Source organism: Bombina bombina, chromosome 4, assembly GCF_027579735.1.
Source record: "Bombina bombina isolate aBomBom1 chromosome 4, aBomBom1.pri, whole genome shotgun sequence".
Classification (NCBI taxonomy): Eukaryota; Metazoa; Chordata; class Amphibia; order Anura; family Bombinatoridae; genus Bombina; species Bombina bombina.
The window spans coordinates 416,067,192-416,085,350 of record NC_069502.1 but is presented as its reverse complement, the minus strand read 5'-3'; positions in this window follow the sequence as shown (position 1 = coordinate 416,085,350).

Below are 18,159 nucleotides of genomic sequence, written 5' to 3'. Positions count from 1 at the left end.
GGCAGAGAGCCAAAGAGAAGGGGGGGGGGCAGAGAGCCAAAGAGAAGGGGGGGGCAGAGAGCCAAAGAGAATGGGGGGGGCAGAGAGCCAAAGAGAAGGGGGGGGCAGAGAGCCAAAGAGAAGGGGGGGCAGAGAGCCAAAGAGAAGGGGGGGGCAGAGAGCCAAAGAGAAGGGGTACAGAGAGCCAAAGAGAAGGCGGGGGGGCAGAGAGCCAAAGAGAAGGCGGGGGGGGCAGAGAGCCAAAGAGAAGGGGGGGCAGAGAGCCAAAGAGAAGGGGGGGGGGGGGCAGAGAGCCAAAGAGAAGGGGGGGCAGAGAGCCAAAGAGAAGGGGGGGGGCAGAGAGCCAAAGAGAAGGGGGGGGGCAGAGAGCCAAAGAGAAGTGGGGGGGGGGGCAGAGAGCCAAAGAGAAGGGGGGGGCAGAGAGCCAAAGAGAAGGGGGGGGCAGAGAGCCAAAGAGAAGGGGGGGCAGAGAGCCAAAGAGAAGGGGGGGGCAGAGAGCCAAAGAGAAGGGGGGGGCAGAGAGCCAAAGAGAAGGGGGGGGGGAGAGAGAGCCAAAGAGAAGGGGGGGGGGAGAGAGAGCCAAAGAGAAGGGGGGGGAGAGAGAGCCAAAGAGAAGGGGGGGAAGAGAGCCAAAGAGAAGGGGGGGAGAGCCAAAGAGAAGGGGGGAGAGCCAAAGAGTGGGGAGAGAGAGAGCCAAAGAGGAAAGAGAGCCAAAGAGGGGGGAGAGAGAGCCAAAGAGGGGGGGGAGAGAGAGCCAAAGGGGGGGGAGAGAGCTAAAGGGGGGGAGAGCCAAAGAGGGGGGAGAGAGAGAGCCAAAGAGGAAAGAGAGCCAAAGAGGAGAGCAAAAGAGGGGAGAGAGCCAAAGAGGGGGGAGAGAGAGCCAAAGAGGGGGGGGGCAGAGCCAAAGAGGGGGGGAGAGCCAAAGAGGGGGGGGAGAGCGCCAAAGCGGGGGGGAGAGCGCCAAAGAGGGGGGAGAGAACAAAAGAGGGGGGAGAGAGCCAAAGAGGGGAGGGGAGAGAAAAAGAGGGGGGGGAGAGCCAAAGAGGGGGGGAGCCAAAGGGGAGGGGGGAGCCAAAGGGGAGGGGAGAGCCAAAGAGGGGGGAGAGAGAGAGCCAAAGAGGAGAGAGAGCCAAAGAGGAGAGAGAGCCAAAGAGGGGGGAGAGAGAGCCAAAGAGGGGGGAGAGAGAGCCAAAGAGGGGGGGAGAGAGAGCCAAAGGGGGGGAGCCAAAGAGGGGAGAGAGAGAGCCAAAGAGGAGAGAGAGCAAAAGAGGGGAGAGAGCCAAAGAGGGGGGGGGAGAGCCAAAGAGGGGGGGGAGCCAAAGAGGGGGGGGAGAGCCAAAGGTGGGGGGAGAGCCAAAGAGGGGGGAGAGAGAGCAAAAGAAAGGATGGAGAGAGCCAAAGAGGGGAGAGAGAGAGCAAAAGAGGGGGGAGAGAAAGCAAAAGAGAGGGGGGAAAGAAAGCAAAAGAGAGGGGGAAGAGAGAGCAAAAGAAAGGGGGGAGAGAGCAAGGGGTGGGACCGCTGTTCTGAAAAAAATGGCCCGTGTACACGGGCTTTAGTACTAGTAAAATATATATTTGAAAATATATGTTTAAAATAATAGAAAGCATCATTAAATACCTTATACTCGATAGACAGAATACTTTAAACAATATGCATGACTATGCATATCATTTAAACATTAATCCCTAAACTGCCATCACCTAAAACTAATAGTAGAAGCTTAAGCCCTACACATAAATATTAAGGGCTAGATTACAAGTGGAGTGCTAAATATTGCTTGCATGCAAGCGATATTAGTGCTCCACTGAGTAATATCAGTGGAGTAATACCAGCTAATGTGCACTGGTATTATGAGTAAAGCACAATGTGAACGCAAGCTCATGTTCGCATTGCTAGGAAACATTGTGCACACAAGAGCATGCTTCCATTTGCTCCAAAGGGAGCCTAGTTCTGCTGCTGTCCAAAATGGAATCTGAACCTCACACAACGATGGCAGGATATTTTTAAATATATACAGTATGTATAAGACTATATACATATATATATTTCTCTGTTAATATGTGTACATACACATATTAACATATAAATATACTTTATATGTATATAGTCATATACATATATATTTACTTGGAACACACAGTTCCCATAGACCGCAATATAAAGGCACTTTTCAATGCCGTTTTTTTTTTTCTAACACCCGACTCCCACCAACTTTAGACCCCAAAAACTACCTAGTGCAGTTGTTTTTTATTAAAGTTTCAAGACAATTAAAAATAGAAACAAAAAAACTCTTGGCTAGATTACGAGTTGTGCGTTAAGGTAAAAAAGCAGCGTTAACGGGTCCTAACGCTGCTTTTTTATGCCCGCTGCTATTATGAGTCTTGCAGGTTTAGGGGCACCGCACACTTCTTTGGCCTTACCGCAAAACGACTTATGTAAACTTCGTAAAACCTTTTTTCTATGGGAATTCCATAGCGCCGGTATTACGAGTCTGTCCTGGGAGGCCAAAAAGTGAGCGGTACACCTCCAAGATCCGTAACACATTCAGTAGTTATGAGTTTTACACTACAACGCTGTAGCATAAAACTCATAACTAAAGTGCTAAAAAGTACACTAACACCCATAAACTACCTATTAACCCCTAAACCGAGGCCATCCCACATCACAAATACTATAATAAAATTTGTAACCCCTAATCTGCCGCTCCTGACATCGCCGCCACTAGAATAAACATATTAACCCCTAAACCGCCGCTCTCCCGCCTTGCAAACACTAGTTAAATACTATTAACCCCTAATCTGCCACCCCTAACATCGCCGCCACCTACATTATACTTATTAACCCCTAATCTGTCGTCCCCAACGTCGCCGCCACTATATTAAATGTATTAACCGCTAAATCTAAGTCTAACCCAAACCCTAACACCCCCTAACTTAAATATAATTTAAATAAATCTAAATAAAATTACTATCATTAACTACATTATTCCTATTTAAAACTAAATACTTACCTTTAAAATAAACCCTAAGCTAGCTACAATATAACTAATAGTTACATTGTAGCTAGCTTAGGGTTTATTTTTATTTTACAGGCAAGTTTGTATTTATTTTAACTAGGTAGACTAGTTATTAAATAGTTATTAAATATTTAATAACTACCTAGCTAAAATAAATACAAATTTACCTGTAAAATAAAACCTGACCTAAGTTACACTAACACCTAACACTTCACTATAATTAAATCAATTCCCTTCATTAAATAAATTAAATTAAATTAGCTAAATAAATAAAAAAACAAACACTAAATTACAGAAAATAAAAAACAAATTACAGATCTTTAATCTAATTACACCTAGCCCTATCAAAATAAAAAAGACCCCCCAAAATAAAAAAAAACCCTAGCCTAAACTAAACTATCAATAGCCCTTAAAAGGGCCTTTTGTGGGGCATTGCCCCAAAGTAATCAGCTCTTTTACTTTTAAAAATAATACAAACAACCCCCCAACAGTAATACCCACCACCCACACAACCAACCCCCCAAATAAAATACTAACTAAAAAAACCTAAGCTTCCCATTGCCCTGAAAAGGCATTAAAAATAAACCCACCTAATACACCCTTAAAAAAATCCTAACACTAACCCCCGAAGATTCACTTACCGGGAGAAGTCTTCATCCAAGCAGCAAGATGTCTTCAACGAAGCCGGCAGAAGTGGTCCTCCATACGGGCAAAAGTGGTCCTCCAGACGGGCAGAAGTCTTCATCCAGACGGCATCTTCTATCTTCATCCTTCCGGCGCGGAATGGGTCCATCTTCAAGACATTGCGGAGCATTCTCTTTTTCCGATGACTACCCAATGAATGAAGGTTCCTTCAAGTGACATCATCCAAGATGGCGTCCCTTAGATTCCGATTAGCTGCTCCACGCCGGAAAGATGAAGATAGAAGATGCCATCTGGGTGAAGACTTCTGCCCGTCTGGAGGAACACTTCTGCCAGCTTCATTGAAGACATCTTGCCTCTTGGATGAAGACTTCTCCCGGTAAGTGAGTCTTCGGGGGTTAGTGTTAGGATTTTTTTAAGGGTGTATTAGGTGGGTTTATTTTTAAGGTTAGGGCTTTGGGCCTGCAATAGAGCTAAATGCCCTTTTAAGGGCAATGCCCATCCAAATGCCTTTTCAGGGCAATGGGGAGATTAGGTTTTTTTAGTTAGTATTTTATTTGGGGGTTGGTTGTGTGGGTGGTGGGTTTTACTGTTGGGGGGGTTATTTGTATTTTTTTTTGCAGGAAAAAGAGCTGATTACTTTGGGGCAATGCCCCGCAAAAGGCCCTTTTAAGGGCTATTGATAGTTTAGTTTAGGCTAGGTTTTTTTTTATTTTTTTGGGGGGGTCATTTTGATAGGGCTATTAGATTAGGTGTAATTAGTTTAAAGATCTGTAATTTGTTTTTTATTTTCTGTAATTTAGTGTTCTGTTAGGTGTTATTGTAACTTAGGTTAGGTTTTATTTTACAGGTCAATTTGTATTTATATTAGCTAGGTAGTTATTAAATAGTTAATAACTATTTAATAACTATTCTACCTAGTTAAAATAAATACAAACTTGCCTGTAAAATAAAAATAAACCCTAAGCTAACTGCAATGTAACTATCAGTTATATTGTAGCTAATTTAGGGTTTATTTTATAGGTAAGTATTTAGTTTTAAATAGGAATAATTTAGTTAATTATAGTAATTGTATTTAGATTTATTTAAATTATATTTGTTAAGGGATGTTAGGGTTAGACTTAGGTTTAGGGGTTAATACATTTAATATAGTGGCGGCGACGTTGGGGGCGGCAGATTAGGGGTTAATGAGTGTAGGTAGGTTGCGGCGACATTGGGGGCGGCAGATTAGGGGTTAATAAATATAATGTAGGTGTCGACGATGTTGGGGACAGCAGATTAGGGGTTAATAAATATAATGTAGGTGACGGCGGTGTCCGGAGCATTAGATTAGGGGTTAATAAGTATAATGTAGGTGTCGGCGATGTTGGGGGCGCCAGATTAGGGGTGTTTAGACTCGGGGTTCATGTTAGGGTGTTAGGTGTAAACATAAAATGTGTTTCCCCATAGGAATCAATGGGGCTGCGTTACTGAGTTTTACGCTGCTTTTTGGCAAGTGTTAGACTTTTTCTCAGCCGGCTCTCCCTATTGATGTCTATGGGGAAATCATGCATGAGCACGTACAACCAGCTCACTGCTCAATTAAGCAGTGCTGGTATTGGAGTGCGGTATGGAACTCAATTTTGCTCTACGCTCACTTCTTGTCTTTTAACGCCGGGTTTGTAAAAAACCTGTAATACCAGCGCTGCAGGTAAGTGAGCGGTGACAATAAACTGTTCATTAGCACCGCATAGCTCCTAATGCAAAACTCGTAATCTGGCCGTCTGTCAGCTATAAAATGGTGAGACACAACCGCAAAACAAGATACCAAGGCAATTATGGGTCAGATTGCAAGTGGAGTGCTATTTAGCGCTTTCCCTCAAGCATAAACTTTGCTAGAAGTACATTTTCTGCGTGTGTCGGATAGCGCACGTATTACAATTTGAAAGTAAAAAGTTTGTGTGAGGGAAACCTGCTGCACTCTTACCAAAGAACTTTGAATATCACGACCAAGTTAACTTATTTACCCCATGGAGTGTGCTAAATAAAAAAACACAACACTTATCACTCACGTGCTAACCCAAGATAGGAATATTTCACATTCCAATGTTCTTCACATACAGAATTGTTATTTTTATTGCAAATATATATGTTTGTCCAATGCAGTTATGCACAGTAGTAGAGGCACAAGACAAACATAGCTGGCCTTAACCCCTTAACGACCAGCAATGATGCCCAGTAGAGACTGCATGAGACAAGCAAATATTTAACATTGACACACATTTACTGATCCTTCACAAACAGGTTTTCTAAATGGCTGTATTTATTGTTTTTCAGCATTGCTAGCTGTTAACAAACCTATACATGTTAATGGTGAGCAGATAAAAAATATTTGTGGAATGAGCCTCAATGGGTTTCAAACATGATATTCCGTGAATAATGAGATCACTTCTAGCATAGTGAGTGTCTATAAATTTAGCCCATTGAAAAACACAGTGTTATAAAAACAAATGATTCTCCACGTTGAGTTATCTCCACACAACAATTAATCCTACACTTTATTGTTCCAGTCATCCAAAACCAAAGTTAATTTTTGCCATTATTGTACGAGCCCCACAACTGCAATTAACTCTTATTCTGTCTCATCTGAAAACCCCAAGCACAATATACTCTATCTTCCCTACACAAACCCCTCCCAAACATTATGTACAAGTGTAAGCCTTTCATTTAATTGTAATACAATTGTTTCAATTTTAAATAAAAAAACATATACAACACCCACTGATGAACTATGGCGTTTTCAATCCAAAATATCCACTTCTTGCAAGCCAGAAGAGGTTGTGCAGACCTAGCATCAGTTTTATCCTGCATCTTTATCTAAGAAGAAGCTTCTGTGCACCCATTCAGCATAATGTAATTTATTTTGGCTGCTAGAATGTCTTGTAAACTATGTAGAATTTTGCAATAAACAAAGTGATCACAGACTGATATAGAACTTACAATGAAAAGCACAGTTTATGCTCAGTTATGTTAGCTTTTTTTTTTTAAACAAAAATATCACTAATTATACTAAAAAGGAAAATACAACTTGACAATTACAAGTAATTTTGAGTGAGAAAAATGAAATAAGTATTGATTTATTATACAAAGCTTTCTTTATCAAAATGGTTAATTTATACAGTATATTATATTAGACTATTATATTAGTCTAATGTTTTACATTTTCTAAAGGATGAACTGAAGTGTGGTAAGTGGCTGGATTTAAAGGCTAATGATAATATGGAGTTTGTTTTTATATTAACTGATGGGTTAGTGGATTTAATTGAAGGAAGAAAAGAAAACTTTGCAAAGAGAATAACAAAAAATAACTCACCATTTCATTGTCTCCTCCTTGGTTAAGTAAGACATATTTTTGTGTCATTTTGCTTATTGTTGCAAAGGAATAAAATGTAACAGTCCTTTTAGATATGAAGTATTCTCTTACATACTTTCAGTCTCTTCATTCATCAGCACACATCCACATTATTTTCTTCCAAACCTTAAAGAGCTGTTATTGGACTAAGAAAAATTACAATGATGATATTGTTTTGTAAGGATCTTAAAGGCAAATTGAACTTTGTAAGTTATTTAGAAAATGAGCTGGAAAGAATCTAAACAAAAACAGCCTTTACACATTTATAATAGGATTCTTCATCTCCCAAACTAGGAATCATCAGAGGTCACATTAAATGTAATCATGAGAGTATTTTTTTTTTTTTAAGTTTCATTAAGAATAAAAATAGATTAAACATCACCACTTAACAAGCTGCCTATCAGGGGTCCCGATGCACAGGGAGACAAACATTCCATAGAGCTATAAATTTTAACTTTTTAACTGGACTGAATTATTCACTAACTGGGGGCCCGATTACATGTATGGCGCAGGTTTCGGCGCAAGCGAGGGGACCTGTGTCACCCGTAATTTCACCTCGCACATCGGGGTATTACATATACTGTGCCGTTAGATGCTAAACTGGCATAAGTAGGATAAACTGGCGATCTTCTGAAATGTGCCCAAATACACATTTTAGTCATTGCAAGTAACATAAGCCATTATTTTGTCCACGGAAAGTGTAAATAAAGAGTAGTTTTATGCAAACTAGGCTAACACTCGTAAAAATGGACAGATTTCAAATAAAAATGCGACACGTAATTACGCTATTCAAAATTCATATATAAACTCATGCGCAGCCGCCATTTTCTTCAGTGTGTTTGGATTGTTCGTTGAGCTACAACACACTACACTGGAGTGGAGGATTAGTGAGAGTAGAGAGAGAGGCACAAACAGAGTTAGTTAGGTCGCATTGTGGTTTGATTAAGTTTATACACTTACACATATTTTTACATATTGCACACATATTTTGCATACATACATATACAAAATACACCACACTTTTTTTTCCAACACCTCACACATTTTATTTGATTTTTAGAGTGTGATAGGCTGAGTGTTTTATTGTGATTCAACTGGGAGTGAGTGTGTGTAGTGTGATTTAGTGTGAGGATGGCAGGGATAGGTGGGGAGGAGGGGATAGGAGTGGCAGGGAGAGGAGTATTGGAGAGGACAGGAGGAGCAGTGGGGTCCCTGTCAGGGAGTAAGTGGAGTGGGGAGAGCTATAAGGGATGATGGGAGGGGAGATGCCCGAGAGCCCCAGAGAGCAGACACATCTAGAAGAGGGACAGAGGGTGCACATAGGGACAGAAGGGGGGAGGAGGGAGAGGAGAGGGAGGAACCCACACCAGAGACATCATAGGGATGAAGCCAAGTTTCCATGGATGATGAGAGGCTGAGATGTCCTAACTTCTCATTTGATGAAAATGTTGCCCTTGTCCAGACGATCATAGACAATTACAGTGCCCTCTTCAGGCAGGAGAAGTACAAAGGCATTGCCAAAAAGAGAAAAATGGCATGGTTGGCGGTAGAGGATGCAGTCAACAGTGTGGCCCAGCAGAGGAGGACTGTTGAGGGCCTGAAAAAGCGGTGGAATGACTGCAAGAGGCGGGTCAAAGAAAAGATGGGGCAGGAAGCTATTCACCAGAGGGGAACAGGTGGCGGTCCATCCCTGGATATTGAGTATAACACCTGGCAGGATATGATACGCATGTCCCTGAGTATCACAGCAGTCTGTGGACTTCTAGGGGTTCGTGACTCAGGGGCTGCAACCACAGCACATCATGCTGGTGAGTAACATCCCACACACCAGTATTATATGTATTTGAGATATAACATCCTTTAATATCACACATTCATGAACACAATGAGGAGCATGGTATTTGGCCTACTAACAAAAACATCTACAATTATATTTGATATTACTGCTACTTAACACAATGCAATTCATGATATGAGGTGGAATAGTGCAATACTAACATGTCTCAGAATAACACAGATCACATGTTATAGAGTTTGACATGGGAATCAGTATAGGTCCTAGCATGTATCAATGTATATTGTATGCCCACGTGGACATATATCTGACTGTACTAATCCCTCTAATCCTTTGACTCCTTCACGGAACTTCCTGTCATGAGGATACAAACATCCAAGCCACCACCACCACCATTAGCCTTCAGGCAACTGCAAGAACAGTATGCTCCAAGGCATGAGCATGGTTGGATGGCTTCAGTTGAGGACCCGGGAGTGATGCCACCACCATTGCCATATGACCCCTGGCAAGATTCCTGGTCATATGAATATCCTCCCTTTGGCTTTGAGGGGGAGCCAAGACAGCCAAAAAGGGTCCATGTATTTACCCCCCCCACAACACAATCTCATGATAGTCAGGGATTTTACCCACAGACAATGTCACAGGAAGTGCCAATTGGACAGGCTGAGTGGTCACACACTGGTCATCAGTGGGACTATCAACCAACCATGAGAGCTCCACCATCGGCAGATCGAAATATAGCAGAATCTACAGCTGCACCTTAAGCACCATCAGATGTAGGTGACCCTGCCCTACATGAACCAGTAGTTGAAGCTGGCCCTGCCCCACATGAACCAGCAGTTGAAACTGGCCCTGCCCCACACGAACCAGCAGTTGAAGCTGGCCCTGCCCCACATGAACCAGCAGTTGAAGCTGGCCTTGCCCCACATGAACCAGCAGTTGAAGCTGACCCTGCCCCACATGAACCAGCAGTTGAAGCTGACCCTGCACCTCCAGCAACAGCAGATGCAGGTGACCCTGCCCCACAAGCACCTAGAAGCCCTGCTGTTCAAGAGCCTGTGGATGCATTGTATTCTCCCCTGGGTGATGAATACATTGCACTCCAGAGGAGGCTCATAACAAGCACCGAGAGCATACAAATAGGCTAAGAGAGGTTCTTCAGGAACCATGAAAGGTTCATCAGGAGCAAACAGAGGATACAACAACGTAGCATAGAGCTACAGAGGGACATGGCAGCATCGTTAAGTGCAAGTGTTCATAACCAGTCACGGCTTATGCAAATTCTGTCTGATATGCAGATGCAAATGGACAATAGATGGAGAGAACAAAATAAACTCTTGGGTGTGTTGGTTGAGCACTTTACACACCAGTAGGACACTGCCTCCAGCCTATCATCTGTGGCCAGCACACCAGCAGAAACAGCAGAATCTTCTTAAATCAGGAGAACAAGGAAATCCACTACAGTCACCTCAGCTCCCTCATCCAAGAAGCCCAAAAAAAATAAATATTTTTTATAGTTCACCATAAATATTGTCCTCTGTTATTTACCATATAATTGTCATCCACACCCATGTGAGGTGTGTTTTAGTACACTAATATTGTTAAAACATATAATATGGCCTGTGTGGAAATGGCAATAAAAACAGGTAATATTATCATGTTTATGACATATTCTTGTACTATAACTCACATCCACAATAGTTGTTTATGAAGGGTACTTTCCAGCCGCGACTTTTCCATACCGCAGATCCACTTACGCTAATTGCGTATCCTATCTTTTCAATGGGATCTTTCTAACGCCGGTATTTAGAGTCGTGGCTGAAGTGAGCGTTAGAAATCTAATGACAAAACTCCAGCCACAGAAAAAAGCCAGGAGTTAAGAGCCAATCAGATTCAAGTTCAATCCGATTGGCTGATCCAATCAGCCAATCAAATTGAGCTTGCATTCTATTGGCTGATTGGAACAGCCAATAGAATGCGAGCTCAATCTGATTGGCTGATTGGATCAGCCAATCGGATTGAACTTGAATCTGATTGGCTGATTCCATCAGCCAATCAGAATTTTCCTACCTTAATCGGAATTCGAGGGACGCCATCTTGGATGACGTCCCTTAAAGGAAATGTAATTTGGTTTTAGGACGTCGGAAGAAGAGGATGGATCCACGCCGGAGGTCTTGAAGATGGAGCCGCTCGTCATCGGATGGAAGAAGATAGAAGATGCCGCTTGGATGAAGATGTCTACCGGTCCGGATCTCCTCTTCTGCCCGGATAGGATGAGACTTCTGCCCGATGATGGACTTCTTCCGCCGCCGCTTGGATCAAGACTTCAGCCAGAGGATGGACGTCTTCAGCCCCCGCTTGGGCTTGGATCAAGACAATGGAGCCTGGACAGATCGGTGATACCCGGCGTGGTGAAGATAAGGTAGGAAGATCTTCAGGTGCTTAGTGTTAGGTTTATTTAAGGGGAGTTTGGGGCTTTGTTATTTTATTACGGGGCTTGAGTAGGTGTAATTAGCTTAAAATTGTTGTAATATTTTTCTAATGTTTGTAAATATTTTTTTATTTTTTTTAACTTAGTTCTTTTTTATTTTTGTACTTTAGTTAGTTTATTTAATTGTATTTATTTGTAGGTATTGTATTTAATTAATTTATTGATAGTGTAGTGTTAGGTTTAATTGTAGATAATTGTAGGTATTTAATTTAATTTATTTATTGATAGTGTAGTGTTAGGTTTAATTGTAACTTAGGTTAGGATTTATTTTACATGTAATTTTGTAATTATTTTAACTAGGTAGCTATTAAATAGTTAATAACTATTTAATAGCTATTGTACCTGGTTAAAATAAATGCAAAGTTGCCTGTAAAATAAACATTAATCCTAAAATAGCTACAATATAATTATAATTTATATTGTAGCTATATTAGGATTTATTTTACAGGTAAGTATTTAGCTTTAAATAGGAATAATTTATTTAATAAGAATTATTTTATTTCATTAGATTTAAATTATATTTAACTTAAGGGGGTGTTAGGGTTAGGGTTAGACTTTGCTTTAGGGGTTAATACATTTATTAGAGTAGCGGCGAGGTCCGGTCGGCAGATTAGGGGTTAATAATTGTAGGTAGGTTGAGGCGACGTTGGGGGCGGCAGATTAGGGGTTAATAAATATAATATAGGGGTCGGCGGTGTTAGGGGCAGCAGATTAGGGGTACAAAGGGATAACGTAGGTTGCGGCGGTGTACGGAGCGGCAGATTAGGGGTTAAAAAAAATATGCAGGGGTCAGCGATAGCGGGGGCGGCAGATTAGGGGTTAATAAGTGTAAGGTTAGGGGTGTTTAGACTCGGGGTACATGTTAGAGTGTTAGGTGCAGACTTAGGAAGTGTTTCCCCATAGGAAACAATGGGGCTGCGTTAAGAGCTGAACGCTGCTTTTCTGCAGGTGTTAGGTTTTTTTTCAGCTCAAACAGCCCCATTGTTTCCTATGGGGGAATCGTGCACGAGCACGTTTTTGAAGCTGGCCGCGTCCGTAAGCACCGCTGGTATTGATAGTTGCAGTGGCGGTAAATTATGCTCTACGCTCCCTTTTTGGAGCCTAACGCAGCCCTTCTCTGAACTCTAAATACCAGTGGTATTTAAAAGGTGCGGGGGAAAAAAGCCAGCGTTAGCTACGTGGGTCGTTACCGACAAAACTCTAAATCTAGCCGTTAGTCTCTTAACTGCTAAGCCATTTCTATCCCTCTGCTGAACTGTTTTGGATTTTTTAGATGCTGCTCACATTTAAGCCACATTTTCGGTCATTCTTTAGTGAGAAACCACACATACTATATTATATATTGGGTTTTTTTCAGCAGACCCATCAGATTTAAATTAAATTATTATTCTATTAAACCAATACTTTTCCTACTGTATATACCATAACATGTAAGAACTCTACAACAAAAAGTGTGAAAAAATGTATATTGTATTACTATATTAATAAAAAAAGGTTGTAAACAATAGTTGGTGAATTTTTCTAAACTTTATAGTCAAAAGAAGAATGTACTATCTTTGTATAAAAAGGGACTTAGTACATATATACATTACTTACATCTACACATAAGGGCTGTGTATTTTTTCCCTCTTAATTCTGCTTACATTTTATACCCCCTAAGACTCAGACCTTTTTAAATAATGAAAGAGTAGATTTCCTTTCAAACAGTGGGTCTTCAGGGTTTCTAGGGCTTAAGTTCCCTAAAGTCCTCTATAGCAGCCCAACTCATCCAGGTTTCTGGGGCTAGGTGATGTCTCTACACCCTATTTGTACCAGGCCAATGCTTCTTAACTTGTGGCAAGCAAATGTCTCCAAGGCACCTTTTGTTTTTTAAGTGAGTTTGATATTGTTCAAATAATTATATCACAGAAAATAAGGGTCGATTTTTTTTAACCAATAAAAAGTTTGTATTGATTTTTAAAATTTTGGGGTGGGAGTTTCAAGATGATGTCTATGATTACAGCCAGAGGGTTGGCCAAAATGCATCAGACAGATTTTTAACACATCCTGGCTGAATATTTTGGGCTAGATTACAAGCAGAGCGCTAATTTAACGTCCACCCGTAAACTGGATAATTTGGTGCTTTAAATGTTGTAGTTTATTTGGCTGTAATGTGTCTGTTAACTAAACAAAACAGAATTGAAATTTCCTAAATAACTGAGAGAAGGGATGTGAACATTTGGCAACATTGTACAGTCAAAGTTACAACATTTTAAATCTAACCCTCTTCCTGAATCAAACATTGAGAAGTAAAAATTTAACTTTGGTGTGTATTTACTTTAAAAAAACAAAGCAAAAAACTCTGGAAGCTCAGAGGTCCATAATAACTTACTGTACATATTCTGCATTATAGCATAACTGGCCCTAATGGGCTAAGACCATTTGTATATTTTAATACTTCAGTGGGTGCTTATTGGCTGTGTGAAGCTGGCCCCCCTACAATCGGCACAAATAAAAAATCCACTGTGTTTCATTAGTTTTATGTTTTGCTGTTTTGTGCTGCAAACATTAAGATTTGTGCTGCTTTTATTTTTAAGATAATAGCAATTGTTTTTTGAGTTATTACAGATTGAATAAAGGACACCAAAGGTGACCCAGTCCCCCTACAACAGCCAAAACACATGAAACCAGCTGGTTGGTTAGTGCTGCGTTTGTGCTGTTTAAATTTATGTTCAATATCATTTCGTTTTTGATTTATTAACGATTTAATATAGGTCACCAAAGGTCACCCAGCACCCCTACAGCAGCCAAAAGACATGGAACGGGCTGGTTGGTTAGTGCTACATTTGTGCCGGTTTGTGTCATTACATTTTTTATTTGTGCTGCTTTGGTTTTTTAGTTATAACAGTTTGTTTTTTTGTCAATGAAAATTATGTAACCCACCACCCAATTCACCTCAGCTGTGTAAAGTTTTTAAAATGTGAATAAAAATATACCATTCATTTGTGCTGTGTTTCTGCTGATTTGTGCTAAAAAATTTACATTAGTGACAGTTTTGTTTTGCACATATTAAGCATTATATATGATCAAACTCTGCCCACTGTGCACTCCACATTAGTTTGTGCTAAGATTCTTTTGATTTGTACTAAAAAAATTAATGTTTGTGCTCATTTGGTTTTGGAAATATTGAGCATTATATTTAATCAAACTCTGCCCACTTTGTACCCCACATTGTACAATTTTAAAAAACAAATATACCATTTATATGTGCTGCCTTTGTGCTGATTTGTGCAGCAAAATTGAACATTTGTTTCAGTTTCATTTTTGAAATATTGAGCATTATATATGATCAAACTCCACCCACTTTGTGCCACAAATTATTACATTTTAAAAACAAATATAATTTTTGTTTGTGCTGCGTTTGTGCTGATTTGTGTAGCAAAAAAGTTTTGGCGAGATTACAAGTTTGGCGTTAACAGGGGTGCAGGGCTAATGAGGCTTTTTTTCTAACGATACCTTAAAGGGACACTGTAACCAAAAATTTTCTTTCGTGATTCAGATTGAGCATTAAATTTTAAGCAACTTTCTAATTTACTCCTATTATCAAATTTTCTTCATTCTCTTGGTATCTTTATTTGAAATGCAAGAATGTAAGTTTAGATGCTGGCCCATTTTTGGTGAACAACCTGGGTTGTCCTTGCTGATTGGTGGATAAATTCATCCACCAATAAAAAAGTGCTGTCCAGAGTACTGAAACAAAAAAAATAGCTTAGATGCCTTCTTTTTCAAATAATGATAGCAAGAGAACGAAGAAAAATCGAAAATAGGAGTAAATTAGAAAGTTGCTTAAAATTTCATGCTCAATCTGAATCACGAAAGAAAAAATTTGGTTACAGTGTCCCTTTAAGCCAACGCTGGTATTACAGGTTTTTTTAAACCTGGCGTTAGCCGCAAAAAGGTGATCGTAGAGCAGAATTTAGCTCCACATCTCACCTCAATACCAGCGTTGCTTACGGTAGCGGTAAGTTGGCTAAACGTGCTTGTGCATGATTTCCCCGTAGGAAACAATGCGGATGAGCTGGCTGAAAAAAACCTAACACCTGCAAAAAAAGCAGCGTCCAACTTCTAACGCAGCCCCATTGTTTCCTATGGGAAAATAAAAAATATGTCTGCACCTAACACCCTAACATGAACCCCGAGTCTAAACACCCCTAATCTTACACTTATTAACCCCTAATCTGCCACCCCCGCTATCACTGACATTTACATTATATTATTAACCCCTAATCTGCCGCTCCGGACACCGCCGCCACCTACATTATCCCTATTAACCCCTAATCTACTGCCCCCAACATCGCCGACACCTCTAGTTATAAACCCCTAATCTGCTGCCCCCAACGTCGCTGCCACCTACCTACAATTATTAACCCCTAATCTGATGACTGGACATCGCCGCCACTTTAATAAATGTATTAACCCCTAAACCGCTGCACTCCTGCCTCGCAAACACTAGTTAAATTTTATTAACCCCTAATCTGCTGTCCCTAACATCGCCGACACGTACTTACATTTATTGACCCCTAATCTGCCACCCCCAACGTCGTCGCTACTATAATAAATTTATTAACCCCTAAACCTAAGTCTAACCCTAAGTCTAACCCCCCCAACTTAAATATAATTTAAATTAAACGAAATTAATTTAACATTATTAAATAAATTATTCCTATTTAAAACTAAATACCTATAAAATAAACCATAAGTTAGCTACAATATAACTAATAGTTACATTGTAGCTATCTTAGGATTTATATTTATTTTACTGTCAACTTTTTATTTATTTTAACTAGGTACAATAGTTATTAAATATTTATTAACTATTTAATAACTACCTAGCTAAAATAAGTACAAAATTGCCTTTAAAATAAATCCTAACCTAAGTTACAATTACACCTAACACTACACTATCATTAAATAAATTACCTAAACTACCTACAATTAATTACAATTAAATTCAATAAACTAAAGTACAAAAAAAAACAAACACTAAATTACAGAAAATAAAAAAGAATTACAATAATTTTAAACTAATTATACATAATCTAATCCCCCTAATAAAATAAAAAAGTCCCCCAAAATAATAAAATTTCCCTGCCCTATACTAAATTACAAATAGCCCTTAAAAGTGCCTTTTGCGGGGCATTGCCCCAAAGTAATCAGCTATTTTACCTGAAAAAGAAAAATACAATACCCCCCCAACATTAAAACCCACCACCCACACAGCCCTACCCTAAAACCCACCCAATCCCCCCTTAAAAATACCTAACTCTAACCCCCTGAAGATCTCCCTACCTTGAGCCGTATTCACCCAGCCGGGCACAAGTGGTCCTCCATATGGCAGAAGTCTTCATCCGAGGGGGATTAGATTAGGTGTAATTAGTTTAAAATTATCGTAATTCTTTTTTTATTTTCTGTAATTTAGTGTTTGTTTTCTTGTACTTTAGTTTATTGAATTTAATTGTAATTAATTGTAGGTAGTTTAGATAATTTATTTAATGATAGTGTAGTGTTAGGTGTAATTGTAACTTAGGTTAGGTTACAAAGTTGCCTGTAAAATAAATATAAATCCTAAACTAGCTACAATGTAACTATTCGTTATATTGTAGCTATCTTATGGTTTATTTTATAGGTAAGTATTTAGTTTTAAATAGGATTAATTTATTTAATTATGTTAAATTAATTTCGTTTAATTTAAATTATATTTATGTTAGGGGGGGTTAGGGTTAGGTTTAGACTTAGGTTTAGGTGTTAATAAATTTAATATAGTAGCGGCGACGTGGGTGGCAGATTAGGAGTTAATAAATGTAAGTAGGTGTCGGCGATGTTAGGGAAGGCAGATTAGGGGTTAATAAAATTTAACTAGTGTTTGCAAGGTGGGAGTGCGGCGGTTTAGTGGTTAATACATTTATTAAAGTGACGGCGATGTCCGGTCGGCAGATCAGGGGTTAATAATTGTAGGTAGGTGGCGGCGAAGTTGGGGGCGGCAGATTAGGGGTTGATAAATATAATGTAGGTGTTGGCGATGTTAGGGGCAGCAGATTAGGGGTTCATAGGAATAATGTAGGTGGAGGCAATGTCTGGTTGGCAGATTAGGGGTTAAAAATTGTTATTATAGTGTTTGCGATGTGGGGGGGGCCTCGGTTTTAGGGGTTAATAGGTAGTTTATAGGTGTTAGTGTACTTTTTAGCACTTTAGTTAAGAGTTTTATATTAGCCCATAAAACTCTTAACTACTGACTTTTAAATGCGGTAGAAGTCTTGACAGCGTTAGGCAAATCCCATTAAAAAGATAGGATACGCAATTTACGTAAGGGGATTTGCTGTAGCCTTGAGTTGCGGAAGATAAGTGAGCGGTGAGCCTCTACCTGTCAGACTCATAATACCAGCATTAGGTAAAAAAACGCTGCTTTTTAAGGCTAACACAAAACTCATACGCCTAGATTTAGAGTTCTGCGTTAGCCGTCAAAACCAGCGTTAGGGGGTCCTAACGCTGGTTTTTACCGCCCGCTGGTATTTAGAGTCAATCATGAAAGGGTCTAACTCTCACTTTCCAGCCGCGACTTTTCCATACCGCAGATCCCCCTACGCCAATTGCGTATCCTATCTTTTCAATGGGATCTTTCTAACGCCGGTATTTAGAGTCTTGGCTGAAGTGAGCGCTAAAACTCTAACGACAAGACTCCAGCCGCAGAGAAAAGCCAGAAGTTAAGAGCTTTCTGGGCTAACGCTGGTTCATAAAGCTCTTCACTACTGTGCTCTAAAGTACACTAACACCCATAAACTACCTA